At 30.6% G+C, this 21,231-nt stretch overlaps 1 pseudogene; it reads right to left on the bottom strand.

Moving 5' to 3' along the window:
- LOC149180081 (putative pectate lyase 18) overlaps positions 1-20,507 on the bottom strand; it is an 88,687-nt pseudogene extending 68,180 nt beyond the window's left edge.
- Between the last annotated feature and the right edge of the window lie 724 nt (positions 20,508-21,231).

Below are 21,231 nucleotides of genomic sequence, written 5' to 3'. Positions count from 1 at the left end.
ATGGAGGTTATTCATGGAGATTTTTTGTGGGATATATTTGTATCTACATATATAACTACCTTTGTTGCCTCAGATTTTTGTGCTAGTTGTAATATTTTTATTTTAGCTTAAACTAAGTATTGTTAGAGAGAAAAGAATTTAAAAGGTATAATTCGATGGATAATAGGCACTCAACATACCAATATTGATGTTTTGTCAATCAAATTAGGGCCATGGTACAAAGTGCTAAGTACCACTAGGGAATATAACTCCCTAAAAAGATTATTACACAGAAAAATGAATTTTAAATGCCAAAAATATAATATAAAAAGAATTTCACAAACAAATTGGCTTACAACCATGCACCTATGAGATATAGATAGATCAATGGATCACCTAATGCAACATGGTGAACTATACTTTTTATCCTTCAAATACAAATGAAAAAAACTTAGGACATGAACTCCTCGCGCACATCCCAAAAGAGAACTACAATTAAACTACTAAAAAAAATAATAAAAAAAAATTAATAAATGGAAAACACGTTCTATATGGAATTTCTAAAAGAGCATACCATTAATTAGAGCTTACAATCATTATTAAGAAAAGGCTATACAAATAATTGGACGTATAACAGGCTACTAGGGTATAAAAATACCATGTTGATAAGATTTTGTACCACTCCTTAGGGCTCAGTTTCCTGATTGACTCATTCTTTTTCCCTACTAACCTAAAAACTGAACATATAACATATTAGGGAAACGATAAAATTTATGTCAATTTAATTCATTCACAATTTGAGGCAAAAAAAAAAACTATATACATAGTAATACTCGTGGTGCTCGTACATCAACAAGTCACGAAGTAGTAATTTTTCCAGTTAATTAAGTAATTTATCATATAAAATGATGAAGACTACATATGTTCGAATAAATAAATAAGTGATTTTCTGAGAAATTTTTTTTATACAATTCAACATAATAAATTTATATGTAACATGCCTTATAAAAAATGTTGTAAATGTGATCTTAATCATGGCTTCCTAGAACATGCCTCAACAAGGCTTCGACTAGCATGATCCATGTATCACTCCAAATGATCTCTACAAGATGTTGCATATCTCTTGATTTTGAATCGATCCATCTCTCTGAACACCTCATCTATAAAACTGACAAATGGTGTAATGTTTTCCTCACTCTTTAAATTCTTCCTCTTCCTTAGGCCAAATAACACCACTCACAAAAAATCATGAACAATATCCCTAATCCTCTCCCTCCCATGAGCTCATGTATTGGATGCAACAACAAGATCATCTCGAAGTAAAATAATCTAGGTGGTTGAGGTGGGAAATGAGATGATGGGACCCTAAATCTGACATCTCACATATCACTAGTTCATTCATATGTACAACCTTTCCCAACTCCATAGAATTTAGATCCCATATATGTATAATTGGGATCCATGTGCTCTTGAAACTCATCGTACAACATCCTAGCAAAATCTTGCATCACAACATCATTATTGGGGAACTTTTAATATGACTACAAGAAATTCTGATAAATAAATGGTGCAATATGAGGGTCATTAATTCTCTTAACCTTCATATGACTTTTGTCTTAAGGTCACAAGTCAAATAATGATAATGTCATTTCTTTAGTGACATTGTCTCTCACTTCTTTAAAGGGGTGTATACCAATAACTAATTCTATCCTCCTATGTATCATGTCAAAAAAATCTTGATCACCGGTCCAAACCCATGATACGTCTCTATGGGATTCTCCAAACTATGTAAATCTATTTGGAGACAATCTCCAGTAGGGCTACAGGCATTGTTATTTTCTACCTCATTCTACAATCTCACAGAATGCTCCTTCGTGCCATTAATAGTAAGATTGGAGATGTTGTCTTCCCAAGGCGTCTCCTCATTAATATCTCCAAGATGATGGTAAAAGAGTTCATGGCTTTCATTGTAAGGATATTGTTGTGCCCTAAGACCTCTATAGCCACAATGACATCCCCATAGGAGGATGATCAAAATTTGATAACTATTTACATATTATTTAAATGTAAATAAATTTCACTCGGACAATTCATATTTAAAAAATGTCTACATTTAAAATTTCCTGGTCTATGAACTATCTCATTCTCTAAGCCATCATTCAGAGGATGACTATCCCCTTATAAGAAAACAAACTCAAATCTATTATGCCTTATAAAAAACATCAAATTACTAATCTTGCATAGGTATGAGAGATGAGATAACTTTTAACATTAAACATATCTTGATCAAGATTTATGTTCATTTTTCACTTGAATGCTCTTGGATGAGTCATTGATCATCCACATGGCTATCCTTATGGTCAGTACATTCACCTATGGATGATGATATGTTTTCACGTTACTATGTGTGTGAAAGAAGAAAATATTCACAAGTTAAACATTGAATTTATATACTATCAAGACTTGAACATGTTAACTAAAAATCAAACGACTATATATAACATGCATAGTAGACCAATAAAAAGTGTGTATACTCATGAGGGAAGCCGTGTCAATAGATCTATATGTGGGGCCTATACAATTTACAATTGATTGTCAATCACAAGCATGAGACATGTGTGATAAATTTTCATACATTAAACATCTCACTTCAATGTTTCTATTCAGATTTTACCTTAGGCAACTCTATCAAATAGTTGGTTCACTCTTGAAGGAAGAGTACTCAAATAATTATGACCAACCTCAAGCTCAACCTATTCACCTATCAACAATGATATTTTTAAACATGTTAAACATTAAATTTATAATAGAGCGTTGAAAATGTTTACTAGCAATAGAATGTGTACTTGTAAAACACCCAAGGTACCCCTCACAATGCCATCTAATATGTCTATTGGAACATAACACTTCTCCTCCCATGGAGAGGCCTTACAAGGGGTAATTAGATGGGTTCTTCGATGCCATTTTTCCTATATACAAGAGGACTAGTTATTAATATTAATGTTGAAGATTGAAAATGATCAAGAATTAAAGTTTGAATATGGACTTAAATAATTATTTAATATGAAATAATAACACTTCTAGAAAAGGGTTTAAGGTGAATATACCATCATCTAAAAGTTTTGAAATATGATGTTGTCACAACATGAAAAGAGCATGGTTTTCTCCTAACATATTTTCTCCCTCATCTAAGTATAAGGGCTTAGCCTATACATATGAAACAAGAAATGAAGGAATGCATGATCTAGAATGTCTGAGCCAAGAATATACTCACAATTCTTCACAACAACTTTATGAAAGGATATTTTGGACCAATATTCCACTTACGGTTAAACTCAATTGATAAAATCTATTTCTGTACATTGGCTCAAGTGCTTCACACATTAATTCCATTATAATGCATGTATTTCAATGTCTAACCAAATAACACACTAATTTTAGTGTTTTCTGCAATCCCAAGGATTTACATTATAGAATATGATTGTTAATATTGGAAAGAAAGAGATGCATGATATAACTCTTAGTGCAATATCTTGAGCAAAAAGGTTTGCTTGGTATTTTATTTCAACCTCGTTTTCATATGATCAAAACGAGAGGACAAGATTGTGTGGGTCATAGGTTCAATTATGGAAATCATTTTTGCTTGTTATTCATTTTATTACAATTTTATTTCAAGGCGCTACCACACCCACTTACTATTGATTTCATATTGATTTCAATTTCTTATCTCATTTTAGGTAGATGAGAATGAAAATCTATTTAATCCATAAATTGAAAAACATAGATCTCTATAAAAATAATATTTAGTCCTCTAATATTACTGCAATTCTATGCATGCATGGAATTATTTGTTTCTGAGATGGATTAGATTTTTTTTGCCATGCATCAATACACCAATAAAAAAGGAATTTAATGTTTAGTAAAGGATGGTTCATAAATATATTCAAGTTAATTTTCTTAAATTTTTTATGGAGCAGTTCACTATGGAAATAAGCCATTTAATACCCCAAACCACATCTTCTTTTCCAACATTAGTAAGCTAACATAGAAGTATTGTAGGCTAAGTGGGATGACAAGCCTTGTAACAATGGTACTACAACTATAACAAGAGCTGCTTGAGGTTCCTTTGCTGTTATTGATGGAACTAGTTGATCCAGATATATTGTTGAATGATCCAAAGTCTAAGTCTAATAGCATTTGATGAACCAATAGAGTGATAGTGAAGTATAAGATCCTTCTTCTTTCCTTTCCAAATTGTGTATATCGATGGCTATAGTATTCAGGGCTAGTTTGTTTATAAAAGTACCAGTCAAAGTGGTTGTTAAAGTGAGGCCTGGGGTTACTTATTGAAATTAGCCAGAGTACAAAAAATGCAAGGTTTCGACTTGAGATCTATCTCTTCATGGTTTATTTTTTGTTGTGCTATAGGTGAATACAGGTACATCTAAAACTATAAAGGGATATAGAATTCGAAATAGCGCTAGTAAAGGCTAAGTTTAAGCATTCACTATGATTTGTCCATATCAAGAGTTGGGAAATCACCTCAGAAGACAATTTTTGGGGTTTATATGGGAAATTGCTATAATTCATCCTATAAGTTCGAGCTTGGGGAATAGGCAGTCAAACATTTGATCGAGCAAAAGTAGCAGGGTCATAGTCAGTAGTTGACCAAATTGATCCGGTTTAAGCCATAGTTACCAAGTGTGAGATCGAATACGAAGACAAATTCGATTTAATATAATAATAGAAAATCGATTGTTTAAAATTCAATACAGAAAAAAAAAAAGTATATATCTTAAGTTATTAAAATTTTTTCTATTAAAAAATATTCTTTTCTTAAATTTTGAATACTCTAAATTAGCAATTTTGACATTCAAAATATTAAAGACTCTTAAAAATTTGTTTTCAATCATACTATAGAAACTTAAAATAAAATTACATATGATACTAGTAGAAAGAACAATTTGTCCATGGAATTGGATGACATGTAATGTGGAGAACAAATCATATATCATAAAAAATCAAAAGATGACATGTTAGACACCCATAGAGTTGTTAGTTGGTCAATTAGAAGATAGTAGTTAATAAGGATTTTCCTATTGATACATTATGATGTAATTTCTTAACTTTTTTTTTAAACATGATGAATTAGTATAGGTAACTTAATTAATAACTAAATAAACCAACTTAGATCCATCTTAACTCTGGACCTACAAAGCACCTGCAGGGATTAAATATTTATGCATATTAAGATATTTCTTCTTGGTAGATCCAGAGTCAAGATGGATCTAGGACGGTTTAATTCACCCTTCAAATAGGCTATAATCCCCATGAATACTATGGAAATTGTCTTTGGTTCTCATAAGCCTAAAGCTTGGAAAACACCAATAACTTGACCAAGTCAAATTTACCTTAAGTACCCAACAAAAATTTATTTAAAAAATTAATAGAGTAGATTTTTATTTTAACATAAGGTTATTTTTATTTTTATTTCAAATCTACCTTAAATACCCAACAAAAATTGATAAAAGACTAATAATGTAAAAGTTTGATTTTAATATAGGGTTATTCTTATTTTATTTTATTTTGAGTGAGTCAAAATTTTTACATAACATAATAGGACATGAAAGCATGTCCTAGTTATTGGGCTAGAGAGCTCCTTTAGGCACAATAAAGTATAGATCAAGGTTCATCTGGGTAGAAATAGTCTTGATGTTTGCCTAATTGTCAAAATAATCTAAAAATCATGTAATCTATTTCCCTTAGAAAAGTCTTAAAAGAAAGAAATTAAATTCTAACCAAATTTATTATAAATAAATAGTTGGAATATAACTACTCACTTCTCAAGAGTATTACATGAAAGTGAGATATTAAAATTTAATTAAGTGGAAAGATAAAATATTTTATTTTGAAAGTGAAAATTTAAGAAGAAAAGCTATTTATTTCATTTTTATATCTACATTTATTGAATTTTTTAATTAAAGATAAAAAACATTACACATAGATGTTAAAATTAATAGCATAACAAGTAATTAATAACATAATTAGAAAAAAAATATTGAACACTAAAAATTGTCACGGTTTGGTTACATATAATTCTCGGACTTTAAATTTTTCGATATTACTTGGGAAAGGCATAATTTCAAAGCTAACAACTACCATTAAGACCCTATGCTAGTGCCAACAGTGGACAAGATAATGCCTATCAAGAAACCTATGACAGCAAGGGCCAAGATGTCCAAAGCGACACCCATGACGGGGTGTGAACTTATGAGGGGACATCTACCCTTCTAGCCTTATCACAATGGGACAAAATGCCATTTGTAAAAATTGAATACAAGTGGGGAGGAAAACATACCATCTGCCTAACCACTCCTGCTATGAACCCTTTACCTAAAATATAAATTATTTATCACCATAAAAAAAATTAGAAAGGGTAATTTTTATATATTGACCAGAAAGAGAACAAAGCACCAGTTAATTCCCAATTCAAATTATAGGGAAGGAGAAGTGCAATTTGAAATTTGTTGCTACTAAAATTAATAACAAGTTATTTGGTATTATATTAAAAATATAAACAATGATATGTAAGATAAAAGATGGATTTATAACTTTTGAAAATCTTCAGGGTTCAAAGTTCAAATTAAAACAAGGATACTTTCTAAAAGACATAGTATTAAAAAAGTATTAGAGAAATTGAGAAGGGTATTGAACACTTACGAAAACCAAGGCCTTAGTTCAAATTCATTTTCTTCCAATGGATATTTGAGCCTTGGTTGCGGCTAACCCCAATGTTTCATGGAATAAAAATCAACCCAAACATGAGAGGGTTTCATCAAGATCATGTGAGACTTGGTCAATCCTAGACACCCCTTTAGATAGTGTATCTCCCACACTTGACTCCCATATTCAATCATTCCTCATGACATTTGATCTTGAGACCTAATGGAGACTAAACCCCACACAAATTATTTTCTTTGCACCACATGGATCAAAGTAAAAAAATTTATATAAGAAAAATGCTAGTCATAATAAGGAAGTATTATAGTATGAAAAGGAAATTGTTCAAGAACATAATTTGTATGGAACTTTTGCATTCATATACCAAATAATTATAAAAGAAAATAAGTTGAGAAATAAGCAGCTATGAACTATTAATTCCATAAATAAGTCTGGCTTCTAAACTAAATGTTCTTTTTGTGAAACGGGATTCAAATTTGACGCCTTCTAAAAATTACAATGAAGTTTTTTCAGAGTGTGGGAAATTATTTATTGTAAAGGAGTATCAAGATAGCACACAAATGCATAAATTTGTGTCACAAGATAAAAAATAAAGGATGAACTAGAATGACACTAACAAAAGGAGAAGATATTGGTGCATGGAATAATTAAACATCAACGAAGAGAGAGAGTGTCACAAAAAAATTATAAATATTACAAGCAACTACTAAAAGAAGATTCCATCAAAAATCAAAATAGATTCAAAGACTCTTGACATCAAGAGTGAGACTGAAGCACCTAAAACCCACTACCTAACATAACACTATATAATAAAATTAATAAACATGAGTATGATCGCAATAATACTACATTTAAGGCCTTACACCGAGAATTTATCTACACTAGGAACTAGGGAACAACACAATCTTGATATGATAAAGCTAGGCAATATAAGGGATATGGGTAAGATAGCTAAGTAGATGTGATATGTATGACAATAGCTAATTGATTATTTTACTGACTTGAAAGGGAGGGTTAGTCTTGGGAGGAAGAACTAAGCTTTATAGGAATCAAATCATTGAAAGGAATGGCTAAGATTACTCATATGACAATTTGGAGGGGATATGATGCTATTTTGCAAGGATTCAATTTCTATGCCAACATTTCCATAGCTCAGATATTATAATGGTATCTCTTCTCTTTACAGTTCTATAAATAAAATAAATAGTGTAAACAAAACACTCTATTTTGAAGGTCACTTCATACCATGAAACTCCCCACTACTGGTGCGAATTGAAGAAATGACAAGAAGGTAGTCAAGTTAGCAAGTTATTTATACAAGCTATAAAAAGCAGAAGACGATGACATCTTATTTTGAGAAGGAAGCATACATCTTCTTAGTCAACTTCGTAACTGAAATAGGGATGAGCAATATATTAAGTGAAGGATAAGTCAAGTATTTGTTGATATAGCTGGGATTAGGGCCTTATAGAAGGTGAAGTCTTGCTCCATCAATATGGTTTCATTTTGTTTAGAAAAGCTATGTTATGATTCAATATAGTTTCATTTTCTACTCACACAAATCTTACTATCTCAGATGAATACTATATGCATATACAAGAAAAATAAATCAACTGAAATAACCCAACCAATAATTGGAAATGAGTGTAATTGGTGAAAAGTAAGCAAGAAAACAAAAGAGTTCCTTTTCCTAAGGATGTAAGATCATGAAATTATGCAATGTGAAATGTAAGAATTTACAGTTTATCAAAGTGAAAGTTTCATACTACCAATTATTATAAAAAAAAAGTAACTATGTACCTATATGTAAACCAAACAATCCCTAGTAAAGAGTGCATGATTCAATGTTTTACGAATGCACCCCCTTTTCTCTTTGTGAGTTTTCCCAATGCCCAAGCAGTGTTCATCCACACGAAAAATGTTTTCAAAGACTACCTTGATCATTCTGTGTCAATATTTTGTGTGCCATGACAAAAATGGAAATATGTTGTTGTGGGAAGTGTTACTATCATTTTCACAGGTCGGGGAATAAATGAAAATATTGTGTTATGGGAAGAAATATTTTGATTTTCACGCACGAGGGAAGAAATGGAAATACTTTCTTGTGGGAAGATTTATTGTCGTTTTCACGGTCTAGTGCAAAAGCGACAATATTGTGTTGTGGGAAGAAATATTGTAATTTTTGTGGGCTATGGCAGAAAGGAAAATACTTTTTTATGGAAATCGATATTGTCGATTTCACAGACTAGGGTAGAAATAACTACCAAAAATTCACTTTTCCTATTTATAACATTTAACCTTTCAGCTGAGATTTAAAATGGAACCTAAACTCTCAGTCGAGAGATTTTAAGTATAATATAAGCGCTCGACCGAAAGCTTAAATGGAATCTAAACTCTCAGCTAGGAGATTTTAAGTAGAATCTATGCGCTCAGTTGAGAGTTTGTGCATGAGAACATATTTTTTACAAAAAAAATGGCCAAGATAATTAATTAGAATCTAAAACTCTTGCCAAGAGTTTTAAATGGAACCTAAACTCTTTAGTAAGAGTCGTAGTCGGAATCTAAAATTCAGTGGAGAGTTTATGCCTGAGAGAATGTTTTCCCAAACCTCACAACTAAAAAATTGTTAAACTCTCATCTGAGAGTTTGCAACCTCGACATTAACCCTACTAAACTCTCAACCAAAAAAGTTTAAAACTCTCAATTGAGAGAGTTTCAAATTCACGAACGATAAAATATTTTGACTTTTTTCCTAGTCGAGAGTTTGCCAAATATAACACAACTTGTCTCTACACACAAAAATGTGTTTCCCCTTTTCGCATTTCCACTTGTAATTGTTCTTGATAATTAATTCACATTGAAAATGTCGATCAAAACAAATCTTTTAGGTATCTCCCTCATGAGAGTTTTTACAAGTAGGAAATTGGAGAAGTTTGAGGTCCAAAATGGGCCTCCTAAGGAAAGGAATAAAATAATAGTTAAAAGAATAAAATAAGAGATGAGTTTTAAAAAAAGGTAACTACTCGTTTGACTATAATTTTTGGTTTATCTCCTTGTAAGTTTCATCAAATTTCGATTGTATACACCCGTTGGATGAGAAATTAAATTCCACATCCAATGAGTACCCACTTGACATTCTTCTAAGTATACCCACATAAAAAGAAATGAACAAACATGAAAAATGCATGTGGAATGGACCCACATAAAAAAAATTGAAAATACATGAAAAACATGTGTCCATATTATTTTTTCATGTATTTTCATTTCTTTTGATGTGAGTCTACTGATAAGTATGCACAATGGGTACCTATTAGATGCGCAATTTAATTCCACATTTAGTAGGTATATACACTTGAGATTTAAGTAAACCTACAAGGAAATAAGATGAAAATACGATTAAAAAAATTATTCTTATTATTTTCCCTCCAAAAATATTCGCGTTTGGGGATGACATCATTATCTTGAATCCCATTGGTTATTTCAATTTTTTTTATTACATTTTTTGTTTTGAGACCCATATTTTACCTTAAAATTCCATTAATGATTAATGATATTGTTGTAAGGAGAATTATATGGAAAAAAATAAGCCTCTATGTGATTATCCCTATAAGAATCTTAGAAGTGTAACCTTTTGTATACTATTAATTAATGAAATGAAAACTTAACAAACAATCTTAATTAGTCTATAAAATTCTATAATGGTTTAGCTAGATGGGTTCAAATTGGACGTGGCAACCATCATTTGGATAATGTCGAGTAAAATCACCTATGTGGAATAGGTGGAAGGGTTTGAATTGGAAAATTTATGATAATATATTAATTAATATGAATATAATAGAAAATCAAAAAAGGAAGTAGATAGAGATGAGGAATCTTCTTTTGGTTGACAAAATTTGTAGAGTTTTAACTAATTGGAACTACCAAAATACATGTGAGAATTCCATATACAAATATTCTAAACTAAGATCATGAGCTCATAGGGCTAATGGTGGGGATGAGAGAGAATTCTTAGGTTGGTAAGAAGAATTGGATAAACATATGGTTTGATTTCCTTATTTATGCATAAGTTTCATTAACATTGTTTGTTTTAATCATTGTTGTTTTTTAATGAATTTTTAAGTAATTGTGTAAAGAATAATTGAAAATTATGGAGTAATATTATTCTATAAAATGTGAAAAATGCAGACATTCTAATAATTTAACATCATTTTATTATAATAAATATAAAATTAGTCTTTAAGCATGACCTTTTGGGAAGTTTTCTAATTTAGTTTATGATCTAATTTGTCTAGAATCTTACAAGGGTTCATTGAAATCACAAGCTTGACAGGTGAACTCTTAACAATTGAAGTGCCCTAGGGGTTTCTAAGGGTGTTCAATCCATATATGCAGTCAAAAATCGAATTTAAACAACACAAATCAAGATTTGGCAATATTTTTTTCACTAGATTCTGGCAAAAAATATGCTAAAAACTCGGAAAAGTTACACTTGAAGACTACTCCATAAATATATTATGTTAGCTTAGTTTTATATTTTGTAATTGTATTTCTTTTTACTAACTTTTCGTAGAGACTTCATAGATTTATAGTTGACTTTGTATTAATTGACATTTTGATTATTATTTTTTGCATTTATTATATTTAATTTTTCAATTGTTTTTTCTTTGAATTTATTATTTGTGAAATTTTTATGGTAGCATTATATACATTAATGTGTATGTATATTGTTGTACAATATTAATTGTTAATATATATGGGATAATATGAATAGATCTAATTATTACAATAGTGTCAATACCTAATTTACAAATGATACTATTCATATGGACTTGCTTTTCATAAGATTTAAATCTTATTTTACTTATTTATAAGCAAGCTAGCCTATATCCATCTTAACGCTAGATATACCAAGTGATGATAGGGATCAAACCTACTTTCACTCTAAAATAGGTTTTCATCTCAAGATATTTGATCCCTTTCGATGCTTGGTAAATTAGAGGTTAAGATGGATTTAGGCTGGTTTAATTTCCCCCTTTGAGTAGGTATATTCCCTATGAATACTGTGGTTTCTCATAAACTTGGAGTTCAAAAACCAAAGGTAACTTGACCAAGTCAAGTTTATCTTAACTACATAATAAATATTGATAATAATAATAACAACAACATAAATTTTTTATTATTTTAATTAGAAGTTATTTCTATTTTGTTTAAAGTTATTCTTATGTATTTAAAAGAAAATGAGAGAAATCAAAATTTATGTTTTTTTGTCTTGTAAATTGAAGTACTTATTTTTTGGTCAAGTTATATTATTTCTTTAAAAATTAAATCAGGCTTGATCTATTTCTTGAGAAACTCCAATGCAGGGGAATATAAGCTATCAAAATCACCTAGGGATCGCACCCAAACTAGGCCACAACATGCATTAGCATGGATCAACTTTTTCCCATGGAGTTTTGTACCATTGACCTTCACATCACATTGTGAGTTAATAATACACCCCATCACTATATATTCTATGCCCTATGGGCTAAATTGAAGTACTTATATTTCATGTGAAAATGGAGATTATAGAGCTTGACATAGAAATCCACCCACAATACCATAAAAGTAGAATAACCCAGAAGCCAAAATACAACAAACTAGAAGAGAAGAATGCTCAATCGAGTTCATCAAGGCATAATTATTTGGTCATCTCCATATATATATATATATATATATATATATATATATATATATATATATATATATATATATATATATATATATAATGAGACCAACCTACAAATATAACTCTACATTGTTTGCAAAGTTGAAATCAGTTAATATGAGAGACCATTAAGATCATCAGTAAGAAGTATAATTCCAAACTAGACTCTGCACCAACAAACCAAGGCAAGAGTGCCTTTACGAAATCTAGAATTCTCTAGAAATTGATTTCAATAGAAGAAAACATAAATCCAAGTAATATTTGGCACCATAAAAATGAGCAAAAAATGCCTTCACGAGTATAAAACATCCTAGGCTAGGTATAGAACCTAGAGGATAGAAAGAAAAAATAACTCCAAATGGGTACAACAAGTAGTGAGTGCTAGTATACTCACATACCAACCATCAAACATATTCCCGGCATTAAAATTTAGACAGTAACACGAATAACACCATCTAATCTAATGTCATGTCAAAAAATCATAATAAATAACCACATCCTCACTATGCATATTCAGTAACCAGAGAACCACCATGAACCGAGAACCATCCATATAAGAGAAATCCATCCATAAATGCACAATTCCATAAAAATGCTAGTTAATACATGGCACAATAAAAATTATAACATAGGGGTATCTCTCCATAGCACTAACCAACATACCAGCCAAAAGATGTTTTTTAACAAATTAAGCTTGGACTAAAACATACTCACTATACCAACCAAGAATCCAAGAAGCTAAAAAGCCATACCATAACAATCTCATTGTAGACCTACCAAATTTTACTACAAAAAACATTATATTCCTTCATCCTCATTATGGTCTGAAGGACATATTGTAGCCAAGGCCTTAGAACTAGAGCCTAGATAATTCATGAAGTCATGAGAGCCAAAGTTGCTCAAAAGAAAATCCTCTATACGAGCCAAATGAGAATCCATATTTTCGAAACAAAACCTTTGATTTTAGAGCATGAGTTCAAATATCCTCGAGAGAAGAGATAAGATTGTAATTTTCCACCTACTTGTCTTTGAATACTAGCTGCGACAGAGTTGAAATTTGTAGATTTAAATCAAGAGAATTCACAAAATGTAGCCTCTAACTCCTGAATTTTCTAGGATCACAAATCCATTTCCATTTCACATTTTCGCCAGCCAATTGAGAATTTGAATCATATATATGATCTCCTCCACCTCTACTTTCTAGTACTTGAATTTCTTTCCTCACCTAAAATGTGTAACCATTGGATCATATACAAAGAGACTAAACCTCTTCTGTCCCAAAGAAGAACCTGCTACTCATTCTCTACCTAGGAGGCATCAACACTATAGAGAGATACAATCGGGAAAACTATTGGAAGACCTATGAATTATAAAATAACATTAAGGTTTGAACACTATTTGTGAACACCTAACCTAAAAACCATTATATCATCACTAAATTTCAAAACTCCTCACAGATATGAACCATGACCCACCATGACCCCACTAGGTTGTGGAATGCATTAAAACAAAAGAAAACTTACCTAACCACTAATTCAAGACCAAAAAAAACATAAAGCACTAACAACATAGTGCTATGAACCATGACCCCACGAGGTTGTGGAATGCATTGGAACAAAAGAAGACTTACCTAAAGCACTAATTCAACACAAAAAAAAACATAAAGCACTAACAACATAGTGCCATGAAATAGGAATTGACTTAGGCAAAATTAAATGAAACTCAAGAAGAAAAACTTACTTCTACTCCAAGAATTGACGCTATATAATTCAGAACTTGACTGTAGTTAAGATTAAAAGACACCCAACAACCAATACACACCCTCAAGGACTCGACAATAAATCCGGACACGAAAAACGGATATAAACGATGATCAAACCAACTAAATCCAAGATACAAGATCAGAAACTGAGAAACTGAAATACTATATAAGTAACAAGCTACAGATTGCTCACCAACGCATTAATAAAATAGAGGATGCACCCTGAAAGGAAATATGACCACCATTACATTCCTTCAACGACAAAACTTCGAACCAGGCAAAACAATATACCATCGAAGGTGGTAGAGGGCCTACCCCACCGCTACACACAATTGCCGTTCCATATGCCAAATCCCACCGAAACAATACCATATAAACAAGACAATTCGATCCATAACCCTGCATGCGTCCACTAACTTCCGCTACAAACAACTCCTGCTTCTAATTAAGCCGATACACTTGGCAGGAGAGCACAACACCCAAAAAAAAGCCATCACATGAACAGTAACGCCCCATCCCGGAAAACTGAAAATCTTTGAAAAAAATTGGAAGTGAAAATTATTTACGATTGACAAAAAAAAAATTGAGAGAATTGAAAATTTAAGTTATTTGTTTAAATTTCATTAAGAAAAATGGAAAGGGAATAATTTATAACTATAAAAATTGTTAAATAATATACGGACTAAACGTTATTTAATACAATACTCATAGAACAAATAATTCTTCCATCTAACCATAAAATTGAACTATATCGAAAATCTATTTAATTAAAAAGCCAGCACATGACAGATAACACGATAAAAATAATATCAAAACTGAAAATAAATGGACCGGTGAAACCATTACTGTATTCTGGGTTGTACAGAATCTATTACCATATTTCGGCTGGGGTCGACACTAATTTAATTTAGAAGTCTCTGGACACTACTCTTTCAATTCTTTAGATTAATGCGATGTCGTCTCACCCGATTCCGGCATGCGTGCCAATCAATTGAAAATAACATTTTGGCGAACATACTTTCCTTCGGAATTGCGTGAAGCCCATAGTATTGAACGTTTTTATTTCGATCAAACCAAAATTAAAATGTTGGCAAGTGATTGGTTGACCTAGACTCGTTGCCAGACCGCAGCCCCATTGGCCAAGAAAAAGATTTTGCACGGAATTTTACCCAATCAAACTTCAGAGTGATTTATTTAACTCAATGATGTCCCTTTTCAAACGCCTTTCACTCACATATATGATGGATTTAACTCAATAATGTCACAAATTCCTTTCACTCACATATAGATTTAACTCAATAATGTCACCCTTCGTAAGTTACGTTGAGTTAACGGTTCACTGTACTTTTTTCCCAAGCTTGGAACACTTTATTTACACTAGAAAATTATTATTAAAATGTTATCATTAGAATGGTGTAATGTGAGATAAAATTTCATAAATGTTAACTTGTAAAAATAATTTAATTATAATGGAGAGTTCTCACTAGATTAAGCAGAATTGAAAATAATTTAATTCACTTTAAAAATAACTTCCATTTTCAATGCTACTTTAATGTAAAACAAAAATATATACTGACCCACAAATTCATAAATAAAATTATATAAGATAAGATGCGAGGATATATAGTTAGTTATGATATCAGATTTCATAATATATTTAACATATATAACTTTCGTAAATCTATAGGCAATGTCTGTTTTTCTTCAAATTTTATTAAATAATTATCAGATTATGAGCTGACCGTAAATTCATCAATCATACATATATTAAAATATATATGGCTGGACATTACAGATTACACGACATATAGTTCTACGTACACATCATTTAGAAATATGTGATTGACTTTTTTGTCTTCAAATATTTTAACAGATAATCATTCCATCATATTTCATCATCACATTATAAGTTGTTAGAATTGTTGATCATACAGACATTATATATATTTTGTAAAATTGACTGAAGGTAGCAACCTGCCCATAGATTCTCACGAGTAAAATTAAAGCAATGTGGTGGCTATTGTTTTTGAGATTTGTATATATAATATATAATAACCGGTAAAACAGTTACATGTAATTTTGAATTTATTAGTAGAATAGTTATATGTAGTTTTGAATTTATTAGTACAGCTTTATGTTATTTCTACATTTAGGATCAGGAAAAGCATATTTTATAGCATAACAGGAGGGTGTAATCTCATCTCTATTTAATATCGAATTAACACTAATTTTATTTAAAATCAAAATAAAATATTCTCTAAATAATAATGAATATAAATGTTTTGGTTAGTTAAATTTAGTATAGAGATATAAAAATATTTAGATATTGATATAAAGTAATCTAATTTTATAATCAATTGAGAGAAATAGAATACATGAAAATAAAAATAAAAAATATATATATATTCTCAATAACATATAATTTTTATTACTTTTTTAAAATATTTTAGTACAAATTTAAATTTATTAAATTATTTGAATATGAATGTAAAATTATATATATATATATATATATAATGTGTATATATATAATGTTAATTATAACAAAATATTTCAAATTGTAAAAGGAATAAGTAATTGAAAGTATAAAATAATTACTTCTTCTTAGAAATAAAAAAATAAATGTAATTCTTTTAAATTTTCAATATAAAATTAATATTCTATATTAAAAATATTATTAATAATAATAAATATTAGAATATATTAATAATAGAAATATATACATGTATATATAACAATGGATTTGTGATCAAATCTCTTTCTGATTCAAATATCTTTTCAAGTTTTTATCTCCATTTTAGCGAGTGCTAGATCCATGGTTAGCTACTACTAAATCCATAGTTAATATGGATTTATAATAGTTAAATATAGAATGAAATCGGATTTCTTCAATTATCTTGTAAAGTGCAAAATTGAAAAAATATTTTTTTAGATAAGTATTATTTTCAGCATCACACTAATAAAATGTTTGAATGCTAGTAGTAGCAGCAGCAGCACTTGCTACTTAGTTTAAATATAACTAATTGGGGTTTGGATTGCTCATAGGTTGTGAGAAGAATAATTCAAACTTTCACAAAAAATTAAAAGTGAAAATGAAAATGTTGTGCTATAATGGTACCTTTTGGTGAGCACCCTACCTCATTAGCTGTAATGAAGCTTTATAATTTTATTTCTTTGGCAATATTTTACAAACATTCAAATTGATACGCATAAACTTAGTTTCAATTGAATGAGATATCAATTCCAAGAAACTTGTTTCGCACAACCATTTTTCTCCTACAAAGTTCATGGACATTGTACATCATAGAAAGTTTATGAGCATTGTATATGATTGATATAGAGCTAAATGCAGTTGTGTTTGTAGTGATGAAGGCACGAGAATGTGGAAAAACACTTTTGTTGTCTCAATTGGTGATTTGTTTTGTAGAGCGAAATGGACTAGCAATGAACTGTAATTTGTGATTTAGTATTAAATTAAATTTTAAATTAAATTGTAAAGACAATTTAATTAATATATATGAATAATAAGAAATAACATTTTTTTTACTATTAATATAACAGCTAAATTATAACTAGTACACTTATAAAATTTAAATCACTAGTAAGATAGGCATCAAAACACTATGTTTCTAATCAATATACTTAGTTCCTAAAATATTTCATATTGTGAAAAAAAACCATTAAAAAATTTAAATATTAAAATAAATAAAATATATCATCAACCATTTTCAAATATTTTCCCAATATTATAGTTTCTCTATGATTTACGATTTAGTATTAAATTGGATGAATTTGAGGCATTGACTTTGAATGAAAACAAGAAGAAAATTGTAGTAGATTGAACCACTTTAACAAAATTCACACATTAATGTTTTACATAAAACTCGACCAATCTTTTGTGTTTGGTTTGAGGAAGGAAGGTAAAACATAGGTAAAACATCTTTAACAAGCTAGTGATTTACTATTAAATTGGATGAATTTGAGGCATTTACTTTGAATAAAACCAAGAAGAAAGTTGCACTAGATTAAACCACTTTGACAAAATTCACACATTAATGTTTTACTTAAAACTCTACCAATATTTTGTGTTTGGTTCAAGGCAAGAAGGTAAAACATCTTTAACAAACCAATTGAAATAAGTTACAAAGTAAAGACTACCCTTAACCTCCCAATAGATGCTACAGATGCTGAGCATTTTCTCATTTGCAATGACTTGAAGAACAATTTGGAACTTCAAAGTGTGCACTTGTAGAATTAGTTTGATCCCATACCCCAAACTTTGTACCATAGAATTTGAATCCCCTAAAATGAAATGAAGAACTCCACTACATTGCATTGGATTTGTAGCTAGCCAAGTGTCCACCTCTGACTCTAGTTTCAAATCCTTTAACATGCAAGAACACATACACACAAACATTAATCACATAGGAAAAAAAGACTTCTTGAATCCAAGAAGATCAATTAGCTACCAGTGCATAGAAGATTATAACAAGGAGATTTAATGTAAATTACATCATTTCATAGATAATGTAAATTCCATCATGGGATGGTCATTAATGGAAGTTACTAAAGATGAGAGAATAAGACCTTAACCAATGAAGTTACTAAAAATAAATTTAATAATAATAAAAAATAACAAAACTGAATCAACAATGTTAATTGAATTTGAAAATAGATTAAAAAAATCCATACAAAAAGACAAAAGAAATGTATAAGGTAAATTAAAACGCAATAAAACACGAAAAATAAAAAGAATGAATTTTTTTTTTCCTCTTTAAAATTTGTTATTTTAAATTGAAAATATGGAAAAAAACTATAATTCATGAAAATCGAGATGATAGAACAAAATAAAAAATCAAAATAAAAAAAGTTAAAATAAATAAATAAAATAAAAAATAAAAAATTAGTAACTAATAGAAATTAAAGTTACTAAATAATAAACCTCAACCAATCATTTTACAAATAAATAAATTTGAATAAAATAAAAATAACAAAATTTGAATTTCGAAACTTAAATTATAGAAGCAGGTCTTTCCCCTATTGAGAGCCTAGTTATGCTTAGGTTTCTGTTGTACAGCCACAAACTCAATAACATAGACAATCATAGACTTCCTAAGCTAGCTTTAGATTCCAGCCAAAACCATCTAAGGCTCAATCGAGGGTGGCATAAAGACACAAGGGCCTCATTAAACTATTGCAAGATCAATGAGAATGATGCATTGCAAAACACAAATAACATTAAAGATATTATTACTTCTAAGTTCAAAGAAAAATTGTGGTGTGGAAAAGATTTAGCGGCTAAAAGAAAATTAAGTTATTATAAGAAGGTCATCAACCCCACCTAGAAGATCAAAAGTATCTCTCTATTTTAACTAGCTCAAAGAAGAAAATTAATATAGCAAAGATTAGAATGAATTCTCATGATCTCCATAGTGAAACAAGTCGTTGGGCAGTTCCTAAAACACCATGGATGGAAAGGATCTGCCATATATGTGAGAATAGGAGCATCGAGGATGAAAACCGCTTCCTCTTAGAGTGTCGTGCCTACAACCACATTAGATCTCACTTTCACAATCTTTGTTACAATACTTACCTTCCTAGCCTTTTACAATGTCAAAATTATAGTGAGTTTGGGAGGCTTCTCTCCAAGTTTTTTGAGCATAGGAATAAAATCTTAAATCAAAATAAATAATTTGTTTATTTAGGTCCGATAGATCATTGTTTAGTCTTAGCGGACGTTAACCATCATCATCATCATAAGTAAACAAATTTTTTTATCAAATAAAATAATAAAACAAATTAATAAATGATAAAATAACTAAACAAATTAATAAACCATAAAAAAAACTAAACTAAATAACCATGAAAACTGTTGGACACCTAATCCTAAAGGGTTAGTGTGGAATTCGAATGGACAAAAGCAGTCCAAGAGACCTTGGGATCTGAATCCCAAGAGTCATGTATGTTGTACTATAAATGTATATCTGATCTTAATAAAAAAAGTATTCACTGATTTATCTTTCACATTGTTTCCCTGTCCATGTCTGTTTAACATGGTATCAGAGCCACTTGTTTTTCTGTGGCCTGTTATGTGCAAGTCAGTCCTGCACCTCTGCCCATAATTCTGTGTCTGAGCTGCTCATATCTGAGTGCTGCCTCTCTGCAATGCGTTTCATTCTCTGGGCTGTATACTTGAGTGTTTCTACCTCTGTCGCTGGACTGACATATCAGAGATGCGTTGCTTAATTCTCTGCGCATCCGTTTTGAACCATCACCGTTCTCCCACCATCGATGCTCTGCCATTTTCTGTCCTGCCATTCTGAGTCTGCTCAGTCATTATTCCTCTGTAGTAATCTGACCTGACAACGCATCTGCCTGAATTGTCCATATGCCAACGCATCTAATGTTCTTTGCCTCTGTCGCTGCCCAGAGATGCATGTAACGTTTTTTGCCTGAATACACCGTTCACGCTGCCCTCTCTGCGCATACACTGCCAACACTGTAACGCATCCTTGCACATTGAAATTCCGCGATAGTTTGTTGGGAGCTTGTTTGAATGAAAGTATCTATTGAAAATTTGGGTAAATGTGACGATCAATAAAAAAAAAAATTAAAAAAAAATTAGAATGTAAGAAATAAGCATTCTGCAAGTTGCTTGGCTTTCTTACTCTCTCTGCGAAATCCTCCGATGCTGGCATGGACTGAGCGCTTCTCTCCAACCTCACGCCATGTGCGGTGCATCGTACCCAAAATATTTCTGCCTAAAAGTCGTCCTTCTCTGTCAAGTCCTTGCAGAATTAGATTGAGAATCTAACAACCGAGAAAAGAGTTCAACAGAGAGTTCAACAACTATGCGACGAGTTCTCCTGGTGAACATTTGATTTTACGAAGGAAAGTACGATAAATGTGATCCGCATCTGCAGAGTTTTGTGGATGGACTGTTTGAGACATTTTCTTCTGCGGTTACTGTTGGTGAGATTTCTCGTTTGCTGCTGACTCGCTTTTAAGCTTTGATGATGGTATTTGTTGTGAACCATGTGTT

Source organism: Pinus tabuliformis, chromosome 3_2, assembly GCF_031772625.1.
Source record: "Pinus tabuliformis cultivar Carrire ecotype Pingquan chromosome 3_2, CPIR1, whole genome shotgun sequence".
Lineage (NCBI taxonomy): Eukaryota > Viridiplantae > Streptophyta > Pinopsida > Pinales > Pinaceae > Pinus > Pinus tabuliformis.
This window is presented reverse-complemented; position numbering and strand designations above follow the sequence as displayed.